Raw genomic sequence first — 23,722 nt, forward strand, 5'->3', positions numbered from 1 at the left:
AGATAAAATGTATTAAGTGCCAGGCACAGCATCTAATTCTAGAGGAAATATAAAGATTCAACAAAGAAGACAATGGAATTCACATGACATCAGACCACCTTCAACGTCCTTGAGGACACTGTTCCCACTGCTACAAGTGTTTTTGTATTGTTGATTCCACTGCTGATCCCTTAGTAACTTTTTAAACTGGGACACCTAGGACTATTTTGTTGTTCACTCAGGTGTTCCCTCTGAACTGGTAGCAAACTAAACATAAAAATGTTGCTATTACAGAATGTACAGGTAAATCTGTCTCCCTGCACAGGAAGATCATCTGCGCTCCTCTACCAAACCCAGGGAGAAAAGTTCCTTTTTCTCTGCACTACACTTTTCTTCTTTTTAGGAAATCTAAGATCGGTTGCCATTTTAATTTGGCAAGGGAAGAGAAAGCTGAAACTGGTCTCAATATATTGGAAACAATGAAAACCTAGGTGAATATTGCCTGTTGTAAAACTTGCTTTGGACAGGGTGTGTGTGTGTGTGTGTGTGTGTGTGTGTACAACAGTAACACGCTCAGCTGCCAAACAAAGGTTTGGCAGTTTCAGTCTACCCAGATTTTCCTCAGAAGAAATGCCCAGAAATCTATGCCAAAAAGATCAGCCATTGAAAACCCTATGGAGCACAATTCTACTGGGGCACAAATGCAAATAAATAAATCTGCTTCTCTAGCCATATGGACTCACACTGTTGATTCTAAAAGCCCAGAGACTGTTTCTCAATTGTTGGAAAATATCAATATCTTACCTCTAATTTTTCAATTTTTCAAGAGCTACTTAATATTATGTACTGCAGTTCACCCCCGCATGTCTGTCAGTTTGTCGTACTGTGGGGGCTTTCGTGTTACTGTGATGCTGGAAGCTATTGCCACCGGTATTCAGATACCAGCAGGGTCACCCATGGAGGACAGGTTTAGCTCAGCATCCAGATTAACGCAGAAGAAGGACCCGGCAGTCCACTTCTGAAAAGCACTAGCCAGTGAAAAACTTATAAATAGCAGTGGAACATTGTCTGATATAGTGCTGGAAGATGAGGCCCCCAGGTTGGACAGCACTCAAAAGATGACTGGGGAAGAGCTGTCTCCTCAAACTACAGTTGACCTTAATGACGTGCATGGAGTAAAGCTTTGGAGACCTTCATTTGCTGATGTGGAGCGAAACAAAATGAGAAGAAACAGCTGCAAACAACCATTAAAAATTGGAACCTGGAATGTACAAAGTATGAATCTAGGAAAATTTTAAATCATCAAAAATGAAATGGAATGCATAAACATTGATGTCCTAGGCATTAGTGAGCTGAAATGGACTGGTATTGGCCATTTTGAATCAGGCAATCATACAGTCTACTATACTGGGAATGACAACTTGAAAAGGAATGGTGTTGCATTCATCGTTAAAAAGAACGCTTCAAGATCTATCCTGAAGTACAACACTGTCAGTGATAGGATAATACCCATATGCCTACCAGAAAGACCAATTAATACAACTATTATTCAAATTTATGCACCAACCGCTAGAGCCAAAGATGAAGAAATAGAAGATTTTTATCAGCTGCAGCAGTCTGAAATTGATCGAACATGCAATCAAGATGCATTGATAATTACTGGCGATTGGAATGCAAAAGTTGGAAACAAAGAAGAAGGATTATTAGATGGAAAATATGGCCTTGGTGATAGAAACAATGCCAGAGATCGAATGATCGAATTTTGCAAGACCAATGACTTCTTCATTGCAAATACCTTCTTTTACTAACATAAATGGCGACTATACACATGGACCTTGCAAGATGGAACACACAGAAATCAAATCAACTACCTCTGTGGAAAGAGACGATGGAAAAGCTCAATATCATCAGTCAGAGCAAGGCCAGGATCCAACTGTGGAACAGACCATGAATTGCTCATATGCAAGTTCAAGCTGAAACTGAAGAAAATCAGAACAAGTCCACGAGAGCCAAAATGTGACCTTGAGTGCATCCCACCTGAATTTAGAGACCATCCGAAGAATAGATTTGACACACTGAACACTAGTGACGGAAGACCAGATGAGTTGTGGAATGACATCGAGGACATCATCCATGAAGAAAGCAAGACGTCACTGAAAAGACAGAAAAGAAAGAAAAGACCAAGATGGATGTCAGAGAAGACTCTCAAACTTGCTCTTGAGCGTAGAGCAGCTAAAGCAAAAGGAAGAATTCATGAAGTAAAAGAACTGAACAGAAGATTTCAAAGGGCCTCTCGAGAAGACAAAGTAAAGTATTATAATGACACGTGCAAAGAGCTGGAGATGGAAAACCAAAAGGGAAGAATGCACTCGGCGTTTCTCAAACTGAAAGAACTGAAGAAAAAATTCAAGCCTTGAGTTGCAATAGTGAAGGATTCTGTGGGGAAAATATCGAATGACGCAGGAAGCATCAAAAGAAGATGGAAGGAATACACAGAGTCATTATACCAAAAAGAATTAGTCATTCAACCATTGCAAGGAATGACATATGATCAGGAGCCGATGGTACCGAAGGAAAAAGTCCAAGCAGCTCTGAAGGCATTGGCAAAAAACAAGACTCCAGGAATTGATGGACTATATCAATTGAGATGTTTCGAGAAATAGATGCAGAGCTGGAGGTGCTCACTTGTCTATGCCAAGAAATATGGAAGACAGCTTCCTGGACAACTGACTGGAAGAGATCCATATTTATGCCTATTCCCAAGAAAGGTGATCCAACCGAATGTGGAAATTATAGAACAATATCATTAATCTCACACCCAAGCAAAATTTTGCAGAAGATCATTCAGAAATGGCTACAGCACCTTATTGACACAGAACTGCCAGAAATTCAGGCCTGTTTCCGAAGCAGACGTGCAACCAGGGTTATCATTGCTAATGTCAGAAGGATGATCACCTCTGTTTTATTGACTAAGCAAAGGCATTCGACTGTGTGGATCATAACAAATTACGGATAACATTGTGAAGAATGGGAATTCCAGAACACTTAACTGTGTTCATGAGGAACCTTTACATAGATCAAGAGGCAGCTGTTCGGACAGAACAAGGGGATACTGAATGGTTTAAAGTCAGGAAAGGTGTGGGTCAAGGTTTTATTCTTTCACCATACCTATTCAATCTGTATGCTGAGCAAATACTCCGAGAAGCTGGACTATATGAGGAAGACTCATTAACAACCTGCTTTATGCAGATGACATAATTTTGCTTGCTCAAAGTGAAGATGACTTAAAGCACTTACTACTGAAGATCAAAGACCACAGCCTTCGGTATAGATTGCACCTCAACATAAAGAAAACAAAAATCCTCACAACTGGACCAATGAGCAACATCATGACAAAAGGAGAAAAGGTCGAAGCTGTCAAGGATTTCATTTTACTTTGATCCACAATCAACAGCCATGGAAGCACTAGTCAAGAAATCAAAAGACACATTGCATTGGGTAAATCTGCTGCAAAGAACCTCTTGAAAGTGTTGAAGAGCAAAGACGTCACCTTGCAGAATGAGGTGCACCTGACCCAAGCCATGGTATTTTCAATTGTATCATATGCATGCGAAAGCTGGACAATGAATAAGGAAGAACGAAGAAGAATTGATGCCTTTCAATTGCGGTGTTGGAGAAGAATATTGAATATACCATGGACTGCCAAAAGAACGAACAAATCTGTCTTGGAAGAAGTACAGCCAGAATGCTCCTTAGAGGCAAGGATGGCGAAACTGTGTCTTACATACTTTGGACATGTTGTCAGGAAGGATTAGTCCCTGGAGAGGACATCACGCTTGGCAGAGTACAGGGTCAGCAGAAAAGAGAAAGATCCTCAACAAGGTGGATTGACACAGTGGCTGCAACAACCAGCTCAAGCATAGCAACAATTGTAAGGATGGCTCAGGACCGGGCAGTGTTTCGTCCTGTTGTGCATAGGGTCACTCTGAGTCGGAACCGACTAGACAGCACCTAACAACAACAACAACTGCAGTTTAACATGTGATATAAAAGAAAATTGTGTACTCTAGAGCTCTCCTCATTTTAAAATTTTTAGGATATTCCTAGATCATTCACTGGTCCACTTTCAGAATTAAATAAAAAGAATTAATGGGTCAATCACAAAGATGTTGGAGATAGCTTTCTTCTGTCTTTTAAATTGCTTTATTAACAAAAACGTTTCTACTGGCTTTCATTGAGATTATGTGGGTCTAGTTCATTCTTCCGTATGATATAACTAGAGAAGGAAAAGAACCAGGCTTTCAAGTGTTAGGTATCTTCTACTGACTTTGGCTTTGATAGTGTTTTTTAGTGTTTACTTCAATGCTATATTCCAGATATTAAAACTTCTCCAACGATCAAGGCTTCCATTATACCTTGTGTTGATGAAAATGTTAAGAGTTAAGAAGATCAACAAAAACAATAGATATAGTTCATAATTTGGGAAGAACATGTTGATGGGCATTCGGTTGCTTAGCATAGGCTTACTTTTGGAGATCAAATCCAGGCATGGTGTAAAAACACAGAATGAACCTAATGATGAAGGCAATGAAAAGATTAGGAGGGGCAGTAATAAGGTTGAATTGGACCTAAACCAAAAACCAAGTGCATTGGCCTTAGCAACTCTATAGAACAATAATTGTAAATTCTTTTTATAAGATGCTGAAAGCATCTACCCATGTTCTATCTTTCTGAAATACATGTTTATACTTTCACATGCATGTACGAATGTTATGTTTAATGAACAGTACCTTCTTGTGCAGTTATACTTTAAAGTTTCATTGTGTTTCCAAAAATTCATTCAAAGTTGTGTTCATGGAAAGTGCATATGCTCTGAATACTTCAAAACTCTTGGGGGCAGGTAGGGGCAGCCCTGTTATCCAAAGCCTTTCTCCTTTTGTCATTTAAAACCATTTAACAACCAACAAAATTCCAGGAAATCTGCTTTTTTTTTTTAGTAACTAAACTATCACGCATCTATAATATATGCATATTTATTTTGTAGTAGGATTGATCACTTTGCCTGAGCTGCCTCTTTTAGCAAGAACAACCTATATACATAAATCTCATTTTTTGCAATACCCAGGTGTATCCAGTTCTAACAACTTTGGATGATAATGAACAAAGTTAAGTATATTGTGGAGAATCAAACGACGATAAACCAGCCCCACTGAGCTTGCTGGACCTAAGTGCTGTTGGATAGCGCCAATATGCAAATGCAGGAGGTTCGTGAGAGATACTCATTCAGCTTCTGTTCCGAATAAAGAGGCGTTCTCCTCTTCTTCATCCATTCACCTCACTAAGAGGGAACACCAGAAGGTAGCATTTTGCAGGTCTTTGAAGCCTCAGCCTGGAGTTGGAAGTAGCACAGGAGATAACTAAGGTCACTCTAGGATGCACCCGTGGTGCCTAAAAATCACCTCAAGTTGTACTGAAATTGATCACGGCTTTTTTGCCCAGACTGATCAAGAAAATTATAACAACTATGACACTTAATTGTACGTATAGATTGAAGAAGTTTCTAAAGAAGGGGAAAATACCTTAGATGAAGAAACTTTAAAGAATTCCTTCTTGAAGAAGGGATACTTATTCATCATCTCTCCACTACTTCTCGTTGTATATCAGCTTTGATTGTATGACCTGTACTCTTTATAAAAAGGTTTAAAAAGATCAATAATATAAAATTGTGCATGCTTTTAATATTTATAAATTATTTCCTCATTGTATCCCAGAACATATTCTCCAGCAATTCTTGTGAAATCACCCTCTCCCTTTAAAATTAGATGAAATCAAATTTGTTGTCATAGAGTTCACTGCACACTTGTGATTGCTACCTGGATGATTAGGGAAATGACAGTATGGGCATGAAGACTTCTAAGGAACATGGTGAGAGAGGAAGTGAGAGAACATACAGTTAAGGGAAACACGGAAAATATTTCTCTCATTTCCATCCAAGATCTGTCATCATTCTTTCATTTATTCACTCAAGAATTCTTTGCTAAGTGATTACTTTGTGCCAGAATACAGCACTGAACAGCTAGGGCAAAATTCACTGGTATATAGCATTGAACGGATAGGGCAAGATTCCTGGTGTCACGGAGCTTTTGTTTTATTCTCAAAAGAGAAAAAGAGGATGCTGAGAACGCAAGCAGGACCTCTCAAGTTCACCCCTTCCCTTGGGCTTTATAGCCCTTCTTTGATTATGGCATTTCTTAGGAAATTAAATACAATCTTCAAATTAAATGACGACTATTTCATCATGCTACTATAAATCCAAGGTTACTTTAATGAGGATTTGGGAGAAAGCTTGGAGTTCACTTTTACAGTCTACTCAGTTAAAAACATGCAATTCAACTCTATTTTCCCTTATCTCCTTAGCATGCTGATGACCTTTGTTTGAAGTTCCCTTTGCAACTTCCTCACCCAGTTTCTCAGGGACTGCTTTTCTGAAACATCTTTTAACTTTTGTTCCTAAGGATGACAGCAAAGGCAACATTAATCCGTTGAGATTCAGGACACCAGGGAACACATTGTTTGTCAGCACAATTAATCCCTATGTGGTTGCTCTGAAGACAAACCTAATCTCTGTTACTTTGGATATTTATGGACTAGAAGGCAATGGGCTTTGGATATTTAAATCCCTGCAGAAAAGGTAACATGCCTCTTGTGAGTAATCAGCATTATTTTCCTGAAACTACAAGAGCTTCAGAAATTCTCTGGAATTCAGATTCTGTTTTGTTTATAATGTTGGACATTTCTATTGAATGTTATGTCCAGTATTTTGCTAGGCAGTATGGAAAATGCAAGGAAGCAAATCTTCCTCGGGACAATAATTCAATATGGAAAGCATACACCATGAAATGGTAACAATACATGGAATTTCACAAGGCAACATAGATTGAAGTGCCACATATGTGGCACAGATCATGAGAGCTTACAATACAGAAGAAAATGCCCTGTGACCAAGGAAAATAATGATTTATATTATTTACTATGTGCCAGACACTGTTCCAAGTAACATGTAGAACAACAATAAAATGAATTAAAAATCGTATGAATTTTATATTGCTACTATCAACATCAATATACTATTATTAATAATTATAATATGCTATTTTTTATGATGATTATTCCCATATTCAAATAAGGCAACTGAGTCACAGAATCAAAGTCACACACCTAATACTTTGGAAGGCTAAGACTTGAACCTAGGTAATCCGGATCCAGAACTCATGCATGTAACTAGAATTCCACATTGCTTGTAACCTGGCAGTTCCTGTGTGGAGACAGAATTTCAGTTACACCTGGAAGAGATTTATAAAGGTGTAAAAGCAAACACAGAGCATTTGTGAGAAAGCAGTGGGTCAATCAAACACAAGGATCCTTACCTCAAAGCAAAATGTTCATCTGAAAAAGGTACAAAAGCTATAAATGACCAAATCTGTTGCCTTTGAACCTGTTCTGACTCATAGCAACCCCATAGGACAGAGTAGAACTGCCCCATAGGGTTTCAAAGGAATGGCTGGTGGATTCAAACTGCTCAACTTTTGGTTAACAGCCTAACTCTGAATCACAGAGTCACCAGGGCTCTATACATCACCAATAACACTTAATAACTGATTTGTAAGAGAGATAAGCGAAAGCAGAAAATAAGGGACTCAAGGAGTTTGAGTGTGAATGACTGGCCATATACCACTCTTGACAGAAATAGGCAATCATATCATTTCTCTGAGAAAGTTGATTGCCTAGAAGGTAACCAAAACGTAAGTCTTGGCTGTTTGCCTGTTGCAGGTTGACTAGGTTATAGGAAAAAACATCTCTTCAGATGGAGAATTAATATTGTAGTTTTTCAACCTTTCTCCAAACTGGTCTGTCTGCCTCCCTGTAGACTTTTATTTCTTAAATCCACCAGTCATATTTCTTATATAATCACCCAAAACTGAATATGAGGTTTTTTTTTCTAGATGTCTTCAATGGCTCCATATTGAGGACAGATTAAAGTCAAAAGTTCTTCAATTTTAAGACTTTACCACAGCTTTCTAGAAAACGGAAAAACATCCCCATAGAAAGCTGTAATCAGACAAAAATCATCCAGTCGTAATGCGGCTAAATGATAGCCTTGGAGTCAAATGTTCTCCTTGAGAAGCCAGCTACTTATTATTTGTTCTTCACACCTTATCAGTTGCCACGCAGTTTATATAAATAATGGGGGGCAGGGGGGATTAAGGCATGGATTTCAGGTGCATTTGATGAATTCTGTGCCCTTATCATTTATATTTTTAAACTATAAAATTACAAAGAATTATTAATCCAAATTAACAAAAACAAGCCACTGATAAATATTTGCCTTTGATGTCCACAATAATTGCCTCAATCTGCAATTTTAACACACACCACACTTATTTCTGACTCAATGTAAAAAAGGTAGAATAGGTATTCTGTTCTATAAATTCTCCAACATTCTTTCTACCCCCACATACACATATGAACTTACACTAATGCTCAGGACAAGGGTAACATAAAAAAAAAGTAAAAGCTACAATATATTTGGTTTATATCCTAGATAAGGTAAATTCCCTAGTATTTTCTCTCTTTATGCCCAGTTGGTATCATATCAATTATTAACACCAATGAAATACTTGCTTACACTCTTCATAACTGAGAATTGGAATAGAAATGTTTTAGGAATATCATATATGAAGATGTATATGTACCCACCAAGCTAAGAGATATGGCATTGCTAATTTTACACTTTTAAAATGAAAAAGATTGTTATCATTTTATTAAATACATACTCAAGGGGTTCCATTGACTCAGGAAAAATAAACAAAGCAACCCAAAAGAAAAATTTTCCCTGAGATTAATGATCCAGAGAAACCAATTATGTTCAGTGAAACCAACTTGTATGACATAGTTTAATGAAAGTTGAAGGGTCAAGAAACCTAAAAAGAATGAAGGATTATTAAAAAAAAACAAAACTGTAGAACAGCAAACAAGAACAAATTGTGGGCTACTATTACATTCGTTTTGCTATTAAAGAATTAACAGCAATATTTTTATTTACTGGTATAAAATGATATTAGATTTACCACACTTAAAGAAATTTTTCAGGCCACAATCAATGACTGCCCTGACAGGGAACACAACAGAGAACCCCTGAGGGAGCAGGAGAACAGTAGGATGCAGACCCCAAATTCTCATAAAAAGACCAGACTTAATGGTCTGACTGAGATTAGAAGGACCCCGGTGGCCATGGCCCCCAGACTTTCTGTTGGCCCAGGTCAGGAACCATTCCAGAAGACAACTTTCAGACATGGATGGACTGGACAATGGGTTGGGGAGGGATGCTGGTGAAGAGTGAGCTTCTTGGATCCTGCCTGGAGGGGAGATGAAAAGGTAGAGGGGGTTAGAAGCTGGCAAAATGGACACGAAAAGAGAGAGTGGAGGGAGGGAGGGAGCAGGTTGTCTCATTAGGGGGAGAGTATGTAGCAAGGTGTATATAAATTTTTATGTGGGAGACTGACTTGATTTGTAAACTTTCACTTAAAGCACACAAAAAAATTTATTATAAAATTTTTTTTCATTAAACAAAACCTTCAGGTTACTCAAAATGAAGTCATTTTATCATCATATGCTCCATGCAAATCAATTTGGTGAGAGACCCTATAGGACAGCTTAGAATTGCCCCTAAGGTTCCCAAGGAGTGGCTGCTGGATTTGAACTGCTCCAGCCTTTTGATTAGAAGTTGAATGCCTAACTACTGCAGGGTCAGGGCTCCTCTGCTGCAGAAAACCTCTTTAAAGTGTATCACTTGGATGACTAAGGTGTGCCTGACTCAAGCCATGGTCTTTTCAATCACCTCATATGCATATGAAAGATGGACCACTGAAAAGGAAGACAGGAGTACAGTTGATGCATTTGAATGGTGGTGTTAACCCATTGCCACAGAGTCATTCCTACTAATAAGGACTCTATAGGACAGAGAGGAACTGCCCCATAGGGTTTCCTAGGCTATAATCTTTACCATAGGATTGCTAGGAGTCAGAATTGACCTAAACCAACAGGTTTAGTTTGGTTTTTAATCTTTACCAAAGTAGACTGCTACATCTTTCTCCCACAGAGGAACTGGTGGATTCAAACTGCCAACCTTCCCGTTAACAGTCAACCGATTAAGAAAAGTGGCGCTTGCAAAGAATATTGAATATAATGTGGACTGCCAGAAGAGTGAACAAATCAGTCTTACAAGAAATATAACCTGAATGTTCCTTAGAAGAAAGGAGGGCCAGACTTCATCTTGCTTACTTTTGACACACCATCAGGAAAGACCAATCACTAGAAAAGGACACCATGTTTACTAGAGGGTCAGCAAAAATGAAGGAAACCCTCAATGAGATGAATTGACACAATAGCTTCTTCATGAGCAAAGATCATGGAGGTTGCCTACTGGAGGACAGTGTTTTGTTCTGTTATATATAAGGTCACCATGAGCTGAAGCCAACTCCAGGACAACAAAATACATAGTAGAGAAAACTCCAAGGCTGTTTCTGAGTAAAACAGAGAGGTTTATTAAGGGTTCAAGATAAGCTTGAGCCAGGAATTACGTGTCCCATGAATACGAAACTGCGGAGTGCAAGGCACAGTGTGACCCCAGTACTCCGCAACATGTTTTCTCCTATTCAGGACGGGCGATTAAGAGCTTGACATAACTAATGCCATGATGAACCTTTAAGTCTTTTTTTCCTCTGCCTGCCTTCTCCTTTCTGCATACTTTTGTTCATGGTTCTGCATACCTTCCTCAATGACTTTGTTTTTATCTGTTCCACTGTCTGTGACTTATGAGCCCCCACGCAAACATTAGAGCCCAGATGTCTGGCCTGTAAATCTTTAGCCTGATAAGGAGGTTTTCAGCATGTACCTCTTTAGCCTGATAAGGAGTCTTTTGTAGGTATCTTGCAATGTGTAACTCATTTGGTCATCTGTGGGCTACATGGCAAAAGACACTTTCAACTCTTCTAACAGTCACATATAAGCTCTAATGTGAAACTGGCTTTCGGGAATCCATAGAGACAGGCTGTGTTGCTATTCGACTTTTCTTTGGTGCCACTTCCTAAATAAACTTTCTCTGTCTTTCTGACTTGGAGTATGTTTCATTGGCTCGACTGCTCCAGGCCATGGGCCTTAATCGGGCAACAATGATAATCACACAAACATTTTTATAGGGTCTAAACAAAGAATGAGGATGGGAGGGCAGGGACTGCAATATTCTGATTGATTTTCAGGCAATCAGGGGAGTTAGAGAGGAGTAAAATATACGTGCACCCCAGTGATTCGTGACTTCGATTGCAGAGGTCTGTGCAGGCAGCAGGGTATATAAGGAGTCACAAGACAATTGTGGGACAAGCTTTTCTGGGCACATGCTACTAAACTGCTTTCTCAAGCATGTCTTTTCCTGGGAGTCTATGGTAAATGAGATTTTTTGATAATACTGTGTGTTAAGGCCCTTCTGGAACAGGCTGGGATATCCTGCATTGCTTGACCACAGAGGAAAATATTTTCCTTAGTTTGTATTTTTAAGAATGACCAAAGGTTAAACACAGGACAGAAAAACTGTTGTTAGAAAAGGGCAACTTTAAGACTCAAGATGGATTCCAGACTCATGGAAAGACTTAAGGTGGAGTTAAGGTTCTGCTTTCCATTTGCTCTATCTACAAACACTAACCACCTCAGATTTTAGGCTCTCTTCCAAAAACAACAAAAAAGGAAAAGACTATCTAAGGAATTCTTAGAGACATCTTCCCAGGACTTGCCATGTTGTGGGAAAATGGGTCCTTCAGCCCTTACGCCTGATAGCCAAGCAGGGAGGAGCTGCTTACCTGCCCTTCCTGTCCATTAGTAAACAAAACCTTAGGTGATGGCAAGGGGTGTGGCTCAATAGGGAGCCCCTAGACCAAAGGGAACCTGCCCCCTCCTGTGATTGTCCTCAAAGTACTGGGTGTGGCTCAAGCCAGTCAAACCCAGTTTAGTAGCCTACATGCCAAAGGGAAAAAAAAATACAATTTGTCTTACTGTGCCTGCATGTCATGATAACCTATATAGTCCCCGTAATATTTGCACTTCCCTGTATGAGACCATCTAAAAGGTTCTGCCTCCCTTTGATCGGAGACCTTTACATGAGGTGTACACCTCCTTGTTCCTTGCCTGTGAGCTTGTAATAAAGGCTCTTCCTCCCTCCTCAACTCAGCATGTCTTTATTGACAAGAAGCCACACAGAGGAGGACATGCTTTGGGTAACACTCCCACCATGCTTTTCAGATAAGATGAAATTCTCTTGAGTAGAAATTGTCAGATTACTTGGAAGTAGAGTAGCATTTTCCTCCCTCCCTGGGAAGAAGATAATGGGATTTGCCTCAAGTAAAATGTCAAGAAATGGTAGGTACTCCAATGAACCACTCAGAAATGAGGCTAACTGCAAAAAGGAAACGCTGAGATATTACTACTTATCTGAAGACATGTTGAGAAGAGGAAATTCACCCCAAATGCGACAGGTTGCTGTAAGAGAGCTCTTGAAAGTTACCCCATGTGGTACTTACCAGGGCAAGGATTCCAGCAGGTACAGGCTTGTTGATGGAATGGTAGATGACCATGTATAGAGGAAGTGAGACGAAATGACAAGGAATGAAAAAAAAAATAACAGATCAACAGATACGTCCTCTTCCCCAATGCATATCCCTTAGCCACAAAACGTCAGCTGATAGGAAGAAAGAACCAGTAATGTCGGTAGATACTGAAGTTGTGATCTTGACTTGATGGACACTTTATTGTTGAATAAAATTATAAGAATGAAATTACCAAAATGAAAAAAAAGTAACCAATAAATAATCAATTAGTTCTTTGTATTTCTAGTTTAATTCTTTTTTGGTCAATAAACATTCATGTATATCAATTTTTTCAAATTTGTTGAGTTAGTGTTAGGGTCCAGAATAGGGTCTATGTTGGTGAATTTCCCATGCAAATTTACTAGGAATATGTGTCCTGCTGTTTTTTGGTGGTGTGACCAATAAATGTCAATTGGGACCAAGTGGATGATAATGTTATTCCAGGCTTCTATGCCCTTTCTAATTTTCTGTCTAAAGTTATATCATTTCCTGAGAGTGGGAATGAAATTTCCCACTGTAACTGTAATTTCTCTATTTTTTATTATTCCTCTTCTAAAAATATCTACGTGTTTATATTTGAAGACGATGTGTTATATCTAGAATATACTTGAGTCTCGTGTTTTATCCACCCATATCCTGCATTCTTGGTAGGCAGAAACACGTCTTTCAGTGTAGTAAAATCCCTGTATGTTTTGAGCTTGAAATAACAGTGATGAATTAACACATGAATACTTATTTCTTCTACCTGAGTAGAATGAACTATATGATCAGTAGGACAAAAGAGATGAACATTAGTTCTCCCAATCATTGAAATAAGACATTTAGACTAATTAAATTAAGACTAACAATCAGATATCTGAGAAGAGCTGCCTTGATTGGGACATATGAGTATGTCCTGTAACACAGAAATCATCAGATGATTCCCAGCATATCCTCAACTAGTTTTCTCCTGAATTCAAATGAAGAAGGCAATAGACAATGTAAAGAGAACACGATGAGGACCAGATTGTGACTTTATCTTCTGCCTTTTTCTGTGGTGCCACTGAGACTATTATTTTTGCATTTCTTGTCTCTGTGGACACTACCCCCCACAGGTGCTGCTTATATTTTTATTTTCTTCTTTTTTTTTGACAAAGTTAATTTCCCTGTAGGTTTATTAATGTCTTGAATAGGGCCACTGAGGACACCTCTGTTTTTCATTCAGATGTTCCCTGTATAGTTGAGCAGATTAAACCAATAAAACAGACACCATTTCTACTAATTAAAATTTATGGCAATACATTTTTTTGCTCAGAGATATCAGACTATCTTCATTTCTGAAGCCACGGAGAGTTGCCAACACTCATTGGCCTTGTTTGTCCATTCTTTTAGCCACAGAACATAGGGAAATAGTATTTCTTAGTTTGATGAGATAGGAATCAGGCTCTTTTTTAGACTTTGTGAGAATAAGAGCAGAGTGGTGCTGTTCTCTGCGCCGTTGTGGCCCATGGAAACCTTGCGTATCATCTTTCATTTGCAGGCACTTTTACCAGAAAGAGCATGAGAGGCTTAAAAAGTATGCCAAAGTTTACTCAAAGATACCTACTGGTACCTGGTGTTTCTCAGACCCAAGGAGGAACTTTGGGTTAAATTGCCTAAAAAGTGATGGGGAACCACCAGAAAGTAAGTATGAAATGCTTGTCATATCTGTGCCTAAGGTTTGGAAGCTGGAATCGCGGAGGTTACATAAAAGTAGTCCCTAGGTAAAGGCAGCAAGCTCAGTTCTTTCTGCTAAAAAGCCTGAACCCAAAAAGTACCTTCATGCTCAGGGAAGATTTGAAAAGTAATTCCTGAAGTTTCACTCTGTTCTTTATAACACGGTATTTGAATCTGAACGTGACTCTTGACTAGTGTTCTTAGAAAGGATCAAGATTAAGGGTAAGGCCAGCTAGGTACACAATAAAATGCTAAAACATGAGAGTTAGAGATCACCTTAAAGTGGTATTTGATGGTTTTAAGCGCTCTGATAAATGGTTATCTAACTTATATTGAAACTTTCCAGTTCTTTTCCAGCCCATTCCTGGGCTTCCTCAGCCCTAAAGGAATCCATAATAATTAAAGACATATTAATTAGGTTAGATGCTAGGACCTGGAGCTTCTGAAGAGAATTGTCTTTTTACTAGTGCATTCAGACAAATAATTCACATGTTCAATAAATACATGCTTGCTATGAATTTAAAACATTATATAGCCAGGGAAATAGGATGATGATGATTCTTTTTTTTTTTTAGTGAAATATACTATTTAAAACTAGCCAATAAGCGTTAAAGTATTTTAGCTCACTTAAGAGAAAACCCCAACAGAAACAATATTAGTTAGGACTACCTTTTAGTAAAAAATACCTAAAGTAATTCCCGAAAGAATAATACTGAAATCCCCAAAGCTTTAGGGAAACAAGATTATCAGATTGTTGAAAGTATACACTGGTACACATTTCCTAATTGATTAGTTTGACAATAAGAATCAAAAGTGCTTTAACTCAATATTTCCTTTTTGACTAGGTCTCAAATGCAGAATTAATCAGACAGATGAAAAAGATTTATATACTAGGGCCATCATGAAAAAATTATTATGTAACAAATGGAAGCAACCTAAATGTTCAATATTAGAACTATAAGTTTTACAATTTTCTTGTATATATGATAGAGAAATGAAGAGCAAGTCAAATTGTGTTTTTGAGTTGTGGTGGACTCCTGGTGATGTGATTATAGATTTTTCTTTATTATGTTTTTCTGTTGTTTCTAAATATATGTAGTAAATGAATATGTACTAATTTTATTATGGAGGATGAAAGTAATGTTCTTCTCCTTGCACCAAAAAAAATGATGAATAGTAGATTTCCATAATTTAAAACTGTCTGTTATTGATAGCAGGAAGTAAAACATTTATGCCACATACTCTAAAACTCCAGTTTTAAATATAATTTCTTTGTACTAATAGTTTCCCTCTTAAAGCACTGATTCAAACAATCCTGTGAAATTCACAAATTTTATTCTAGCTGTTTCCTCAAAATGGAGGACTTGAGGTTTTTTTTTTCAGTCATGCTTTAAGTGAAAGTTTACAAATCAAGTCAGTCTCTCATACAAAAATGTATATACACTTTGCTATATACCCCTAGTTGTTTGCCCCGTAATGAGACAGTACACTCCTCTCCACCCTCTATTAACCATGTCCATTCAGCCAGCTTCTGTCCCCTCTGCCTCCTCATATTCCCTCCAGACAGGAGCTGCCCACATAGTCTCATGTGTCTACTTGAGCCAAGAACCTCACTCCCTACCAGTAACATTTTCTATCTAATACTCCAGTCCTATCCCTGTCTGAAGAGTTGGTTTTGGGAAAGGTTCCATTCTTGGGATAACAGACGGTCTGGGGACCATGAACTCCAGAGTCCTTCTAGTTTCAGTCAGACCATTAAGTCTGCTCTATTTATGAGAATTTGAGGTCTACATCCCACTGCTCTCCTGCTCCACCCGGGATTCTCTGTTGTGTTCCCTGTCAGGGCAGTGATTGGTTGTAGCTTAGCACCGTCTAGTTCTTCTGATCTCAGTCTGATGGAGTCTCTGATTTATGTGGCCCTTTCTGTTTCTTGGGCTCATAATTACCTTGTATCTTTGGTGTTCTTCATTCTCCTTTGCTCCAGATGAGTTGAGGCCAAATTGATGCATCTTAGATGACCACTTGCTAGTGTTTAATACCTCAGACACCAGTCACCAAAGTTGGATGAAGAATGCTTTCTTAATAGATTTTATTATGTCAGTTGACCTAGATGTCCTCTGAAACCATGGTCCCCAGACCTCCGCCCCTGCTACTCTGGCCTTCGAAGCATTTAGTTTACTCAGGAAATTCCTTTGCTTTTGAATTAATCTGGTTGTGTATTGTCTTTCCCTTCGCCTAAAATACTTCTTGTCCACTGTCTAATTAGTGAATACTCCTCTCTCTCCCTCCCTCCCTCCCCACTCTTGTAACCATCGAAGAACATCTTCTTCTGTGTTTAAAGTATTTCTTGAGTTCTTATAATTGTAGTCTCATGCAATACTTGTCCTTTTGCAGCTAACTGGTTTCACTCAGCATAATGCCTTCCAGGTTCCTCCATGTTATGAAATGTTTCACACATTTGTCATTGTTCTTTATCAATGTGTAGTATTCCATTGTGTGAATATACCGTAATTTATTTACCCATTCCTCCATTTATGGGCACCTTGGTTGCTTCCATCTTTTTGCTATTGTAAACAGCCCTGCAATGAACATGGGTATGCATATATCTGCAGGATTCGATGAGCCTCTTGGATAGATATCTTCTCATCTTTCACAATATCAGGGATGTTTTCTGCCAACAAATCTTCAACAATTCTCTCTGTCTTTAATGTTATCCCTCTCTGTTCTGGTACTCGAATCACTCATAGGTTATTTCTCTTGATAGGGTCCCACATGATTCTTAGGGTTTCTTCATTTTTTTCAATTCTTTTATCTGATTTTTCTTGGAATGTATTGCAGACAAGTGTTTTATCATCAGTTTTACTAATTCTCACTTCCATTTCCTCAATCCTGCTCCTCTGTCTTTCTACTGAGTTGTCTAGTTCTGAAATTTTATTGTTAATCTTCTGAATTTCTTATTGCTGTCTCTCTATGGACTCTTATAGCCAATTAATTTTTCATTATGTTCTTGAATAACCTTTTTAAAGATCTTCAACCATTTTACCTGTGTGTTCCTTGGCTTGATCTGTGTTTTGCATGATCTCCTTCTTGATCTCTTGAAGAGTTCTGTATATTAATCTTTTGTATTCTACACCTTGTAATTCTAGGAATATATCTTCATCCAGAAGATTCCTTGATTCTTTGTTTTGAGAGCTTGTTGAAGCCATCATGTTCTGCTCCTTTATGTGAATTTGATATTGACTGTTGTCTCCAAGCCATCTATAAGTTATTGTATTAATTTATTTTATGTTTGCTTACTGTATCCTAGTTTCTTGCTTTGTTTTGTTTTGATATGCCTAAAGAGGCTGCTCAAGTGAGCTAGTTTAATCATTTTGACCTTTGAAGCTCTAACGTCCTATCACCAGATGGCTAGAGCTGTTACCAGGTATATGATTCTAGGAGTCCATTCTTTTTTCTCTTATGGATTCAGCTCAGGTATCCAAGTAGTTCATCAAGTGTGTGGTAGAGGCTCTATCCTACAGTCTTAGAGGGGCAAGGTGATTGCTGTAGGCACAGGTATCCAGTTGCAGTAGGGGGTCACAATCTGAACAAGGCAAGGGGCTAACAACTGTCCCCCTGATTGTCTGTGAGGAAAGCATGTCCCTGTTCCCCAGAGTGCACAGGTGGGTGGGTTCTGCAGCCAAACCATGGGCACCCAGTGCTTATGGTTGTAAAGACTGGGCGGCACCACTTATCCTTGGACCTCTTTGTGGGTGGCTAGGTGACATCTGTGGAGAGACCAGTTCTAGGCCCCCTGATGTGGGAAGCTGAGGACCCTGTTTAATAGGCAAAGTGGTATCAAACATCAAAAACCCACCTCACCACCACACAGCTGAGACAGGTGAAGTCACATCTCAAGCATATATACCATTGCAGTCACAAGGGCCTGATCTCCTGAAATGGGCCCACACAGATCCATGCAGGGTTAAAGGCATTCAAAGCCTGCAGACCATTTGTGGCTGGACAGGAGCCACTTCTGCCCTGAGCACCCCAGCTTAGTGGAGGTGGCAGATTATCTTTTTCCCCAGTTGTTAATTTATTCCTTCTCCAAGGCCAGGAGAATGGCTCAGGGTACGCAGTAGGGCTTATCTCCGGCCCAGGGAAATCAACAGCTCTGAAGCTGGCTGGGGGTCTGGGGGTGCAGTAAAATAGACACAAGTACTTAGCTTTTGCCAAGAGCACTGTTCTTCTCTGGTTCTGGAGGTGTGAGTAGACTGTGTGGCTCACTCTCTCTCCCTGATGAAACTGCACCCCCAATGCTACATCCAGCCCCAGAGTGGTTGCTCAATGGGATCGTGCCTGAGGAGTGCTGATTCCTGCTTTGTCAGGTCCCCCAACTCCTCGCTGCTTCTGAACCGTCTTTCCCTCCCCCTGCCACTCAGCCCAATTTCCTAACTTTGACTTTGATGTCCAGGGCTCCTAGCTTGTCATATATATACATGTTTCACTTGTTTTGGGGGGTCTTTTTTGTAAGAGGGATCACCAGAAGCATCTGACTACTCCACTATCTTGGCCCCACCTCAAAGATTTTATTTTTTTAAGATGTGTAAGGGAGACAGAATAATTTAAGAGAAGGAGATGCCACCCAGTGATTATTTGGAGGTCACTGGAGGCCATCATGAAGGCACTGCATTATACAGGCAAGGAAAGAGGATGAGAAGAACATCAGGGGCACTAACTGATAAAATGTGTGGTTCCTGGGAAAGCACCACTTCCTAGTTTAGTAGAGCAATCTCTGTGTGAACGTGCATTACTTAAAGGTTGCCAACACTCAGGCAAACTGTTTATCCCATTAGTCTCAGTCACCAGCCTTTTTCTACAAAGGTGTCTTTAACTCTGTCACACTGGGGCAGCTCCCCTCAATAGAAATAACAAACAAAATTATGCCTTCCCTAAACTCAGAAAAAACAACCCTTATGGTATTTTGGGTGGTAATATCTTCAAATGTCATATAAAAACCATTCATATTACAAAATAGTGTCTCAAGGGAGGATTTATTGAAGAAACCCAGATACCCTGGTGATATTCTGAGTGGATAGGAAACATTTGAAAAGACAACATTTTAATTAATTAACGATTGTTAGAAATAGCTTAGAGTGAGAAATTGGCTAAAATTCTAAAATTAGAGCTTTCCTGGAAATGCCATAGCTGTGGATCTAGTTTGACCTGGGATAAAACTCAGCCCTGACACTTCTTAGAGGTGTGATATTGTCTCCATTACTGGAATGGATGAGTGAATAGGTAAATACAAGGAATGAAAAATTACTCAAGAGCTTCCTGGGAGGTAGAGAAAAGATGGCTTCTTTTTCACAATCCTCAGAAGGAAGCAGTCTTTTAGGAAAACTCATAAGGTGATATGTTGGCTTTTAAGAATATCTATGGAGCCCCTGACTGGGGCAAATGGCTAATGCACTCAACTGCTCATTGAAAACCTTGTGTTTCAGTCCACCTAGAAGCACCTTCAAAGAAAGTCCTGGCTATCTACTTTCAAAAAACCAGCCACTGAAAGCCCTGTGAAGCACAGTGTCATTCTAACACACATGGGGTCACCACAAGTCAGAATCAACTCCAGGGCAAGTGGTTTGGTTGGGTTTAAGAATATCCATACCTAATTGTAAAATTATATTCTCCACGTCATACACAAAAAAAGAAAGAAAAAGTTCATAGCCATCAAGTCAAGTCAATGGCAACCCCATGTGTTACAGAGTAGAATGGCTCCATTCAGTTGGCTTCGTATGCATCACTCAGGAGCCTTATGTCATACATAATCCTTGTTAAATATTAATGCCTGGTGATAATTGTTCTTTGGGGGACTAAACACAGAGTCAGAGTCCATCCTTGGACCAGAGTGCTGATGGGCAGAAATGTGCAATGTAATAGGGGCAACCATGATTAGTAACATGCCCAAGGGCGAGGTGAGCCTTTGAAGAAAGGAATGATGGCAAAGAGGTCAGCTTTTTTCCCAAGTGGATTCTACCACCTCTTTCCATCTTGGATATAGATGGCAGACTCAGAAGGCACTGTGAACATAAATAGCTATGCATAAAATGCAAGTCCCCAGTGAGGATTATGGAAGTCTAAGACAGGACTGTGTTTTCTAGGAAAGACCATAGAACATCCTATTTGTTGGGAAGGCATGGTATGGGATGGGTGGGATATTAGGCATCACATGGAGATCACCTTATTGCTTAAATCCTTTAAGTTCCAACAAATCTCTTATCAGGAAGCCTATACACAATGCAAATTCAGAAAAGGAGGCAAAGCAGAGGCATAGGAGAGAAACAGAGTGGAATATTTCAGCATGCTATCATGAAGGAAGCATGAAGAATAAATTCTTTAGGAGTATGTGACTCGGGATTTCATGACAACCCTGGGACACTGCCACAGTTCAGACAAACGGTGAAGTCTAGTAAGATGTGAGTAAGATTTAGCAGGCATTATTTGAAGGGAACAAGGGTTGCGAAGCATGAAAAATAGTACAGATAAGCCACTGGTGGGAACACATTACCATAGTGTATGAGAACAACTTGATGCACTGCCCTGACAAATGGGGAAATGAAATTTTTATGAAGATCATTTTTTTTTTCCATTTAGCCAATATTTATGCAGCCCCCACTGGGGATACCATGATGCCTGCCTTCCTCTCAGTGGACTGTGAGATCCTACTGGAAATCAGAAAGATATTTTTCCTGAACCTCATTCTGAAGCCCTGGGTAAAGCAGAGTCCAGGGAAATGAAGCAGGGTGCAGCCACTTCTACATCAACATTGCTGATGATCAAGTAAAAGGAAAAAAAATGTGCTTTTGCTGTCTTGATTGAATTTTCTACATTTAGCATATTGAAATATTGTTTTTATAGTCTATTCCCCAGATCCAAACTTGTGATTTAAGACACAGGCTCATTACATAGCTAAAATCACTGATGAGAAATCGTTCTGCAATAACAAAATTCATCCTGCTAGGACTAACAGATGACCCACAACTACAAGTTTTTCTAACAGTATTTCTGTTCCTTACCTACATTTTCACCGTTGCTGGAAATCTAATCATTATCCTCCTCACACTGGTGGACGTTCACCTCAAAACACCCATGTACTTTTTCCTTTGCAATTTCTCCATCTTAGAAATAATATTTACAACTGTCTGTGTTCCTAGATTCCTGTACAGCATGACACTGGGGACAAAAGTGTTACCTACAATGCTTGTGTAGTCCAATTATTTTTTGTCATCTTTGTCGGGGCAGCAGAAATCTTTCTTCTAACTGTCATGTCCTATGACCGCTATGTGGCCATCTGCAAGCCTCTGCGCTACACCACCATCATGAATGACAGGGTGTGCACCATATTTGTCCTTGGCTGTTGGCTGACTGGGTTACTTGTCATACTCCCACCGCTTAGCCTGGGAGTTCAGCTAGATTTCTGTAACTCCAATCTCATTGACCATTTTGGCTGTGATGCATCCCCTTTTCTGAAGATTGTTTGCTCAGACACGCAATTTGTAGAACAAGTTGTTTTAACCATGGCTGTGCTAACCCTCATATTCACACTAGTGTGTGTAATTGTATCCTATACATACATCATCAAGACCATTTTAGGACTGCCCTCTGCTCAGCAAAGAAAAAAGGCTTTCTCTACTTGTTCTTCCCATGTGATTGTAGTTTCCCTCACCTATGGAAGTTGCATCTTCATCTATATCAAACCAGCAAAGGAAGGAGTGGCCCTTAATAAGGTGGTATCATTGCTCAACACCTCATTTATCCCTTTGATGAACCTTTTCATTTACACTCTACAAAACAAGCAAGTCAAACAAGCCTTCAAGGACTCAATAAAAAAGATTGCATTTCTTTCAAAGCATTAGGAGATTTTAAGTTTTCAATAATATTTACATATAATTGTTTCTTCTTTCACTGTGTGTTCTAATTCAAATCTACACTAGGGTTTCATTAACCACTAAAGTTTTTTTTTTTTTTTTTTTTAATTACTCTTAGAACCCCAGACTAGCATAAGCTTTACAGTCTTATTTCAAACAGACCATTCATAATGACTCATTGTCATAAGCAGACAGGAAAATAGATTTCCAAAGTCCACATGAGGTCTCGTCATCGTTACAGCTGAAACACAAAAAAGACAGCAACAAAAATTTGAGATCTATTTCTCCCTATTCATTTCTTTTTCAGGACAAAAATTATCTCAGGATTCTTTCCTGGTCTAAAGTGCACTGCCAGAGAAAAATGGGTGAGCTAATTAATTTATTCCTTACTTTTTGTATGCAAACTATCCTGCTACAGGGACCCTGTAAAACAGCTCAAAGCTTTAGGTTTCTCCATAGCCAGCAAGACAGAAGAATAAAGATGGAAATATTTCATCACACTAAATTTGTTCTATTAAAGTGGAACTTAAAGTTTTTTGTAAAGGATAAAAGCAAGGGGAGCCCCTTCTTAACATCTCCTTTCTAACACAAGATATTCATAAAGAAAAAATGAGAGCAAAGGAATAATTGAAGAAGCCTAAAAGCCAACAAGCACCTAAATTTATATTTCTGCCTTATGTAAATAATTCACAGCAAACAGTACTGTTGATCTTACTTAGGTATCTTCTAGATATCAGTGCATTTGGCAAATGAAACGTCTTCATCACCAAAAGAAAAAATAACCCAGTGAGTACTTAAATGACCATTTCTGAAATCCTAACAAATATCTTGGCATTTGCAGTCCAAAATATCACACCCTGGGCTCACAGGTCTAGAATCCTAGCACTTGTATTTTTTCACAAGACTATGACATAAAATAAATCTCCTAACAGGCCAGGTGAATGAGGGCATTTCCTCCATTATGAACGAAGGACGCTAAAGTTGAGAACAAGGTAAAGAGCTCATCAAACTCTACACAGTTCTTTTAGTGTCAATTTACACATACAGCTGAAACAAAAATTAATAAGTCATAGTATTCTAATAGAATGTTAATACCAGTATTCCCAAGTTAGCGTTCTAGGATTGGATATTTTTCCTTATGAAACAGTAAATCAAAGGAAAAGATTCTTTTTCTCCCAACCTCTCTCCTCAAATCCAATAGATGATAATACATCTGTGTAAATATTTTTCTAAGATCTCATTTGTCTCAAATTTGAACCCCTGGAGTCAGGGTCTATTCCTGTGAATTTCAATATTTGCTGCACCCAGCACCTCACGGTCCCAGCCCAGTGCCACAGACATTTCACAAAAACTTTAGGTCAGTGCTTTGATATTTTCTTTGAGAATCACCTGAAAACCTTCTTAAAATACAGATTCTTATTCAGTTTGCCTGAGGTAGAACTTGAG

The 23,722-nt window shown here is 39.0% G+C and overlaps 1 pseudogene; it reads left to right on the forward strand.

Moving 5' to 3' along the window:
• Positions 1 to 21,329: 21,329 nt before the first annotated feature.
• LOC126076394 (olfactory receptor 6C2-like) lies at positions 21,330 to 22,264 on the forward strand (annotated as a pseudogene).
• Positions 22,265 to 23,722: the final 1,458 nt, after the last annotated feature.

Source organism: Elephas maximus, chromosome 4 (assembly GCF_024166365.1).
Source record: "Elephas maximus indicus isolate mEleMax1 chromosome 4, mEleMax1 primary haplotype, whole genome shotgun sequence".
Taxonomy (NCBI): Eukaryota; Metazoa; Chordata; class Mammalia; order Proboscidea; family Elephantidae; genus Elephas; species Elephas maximus.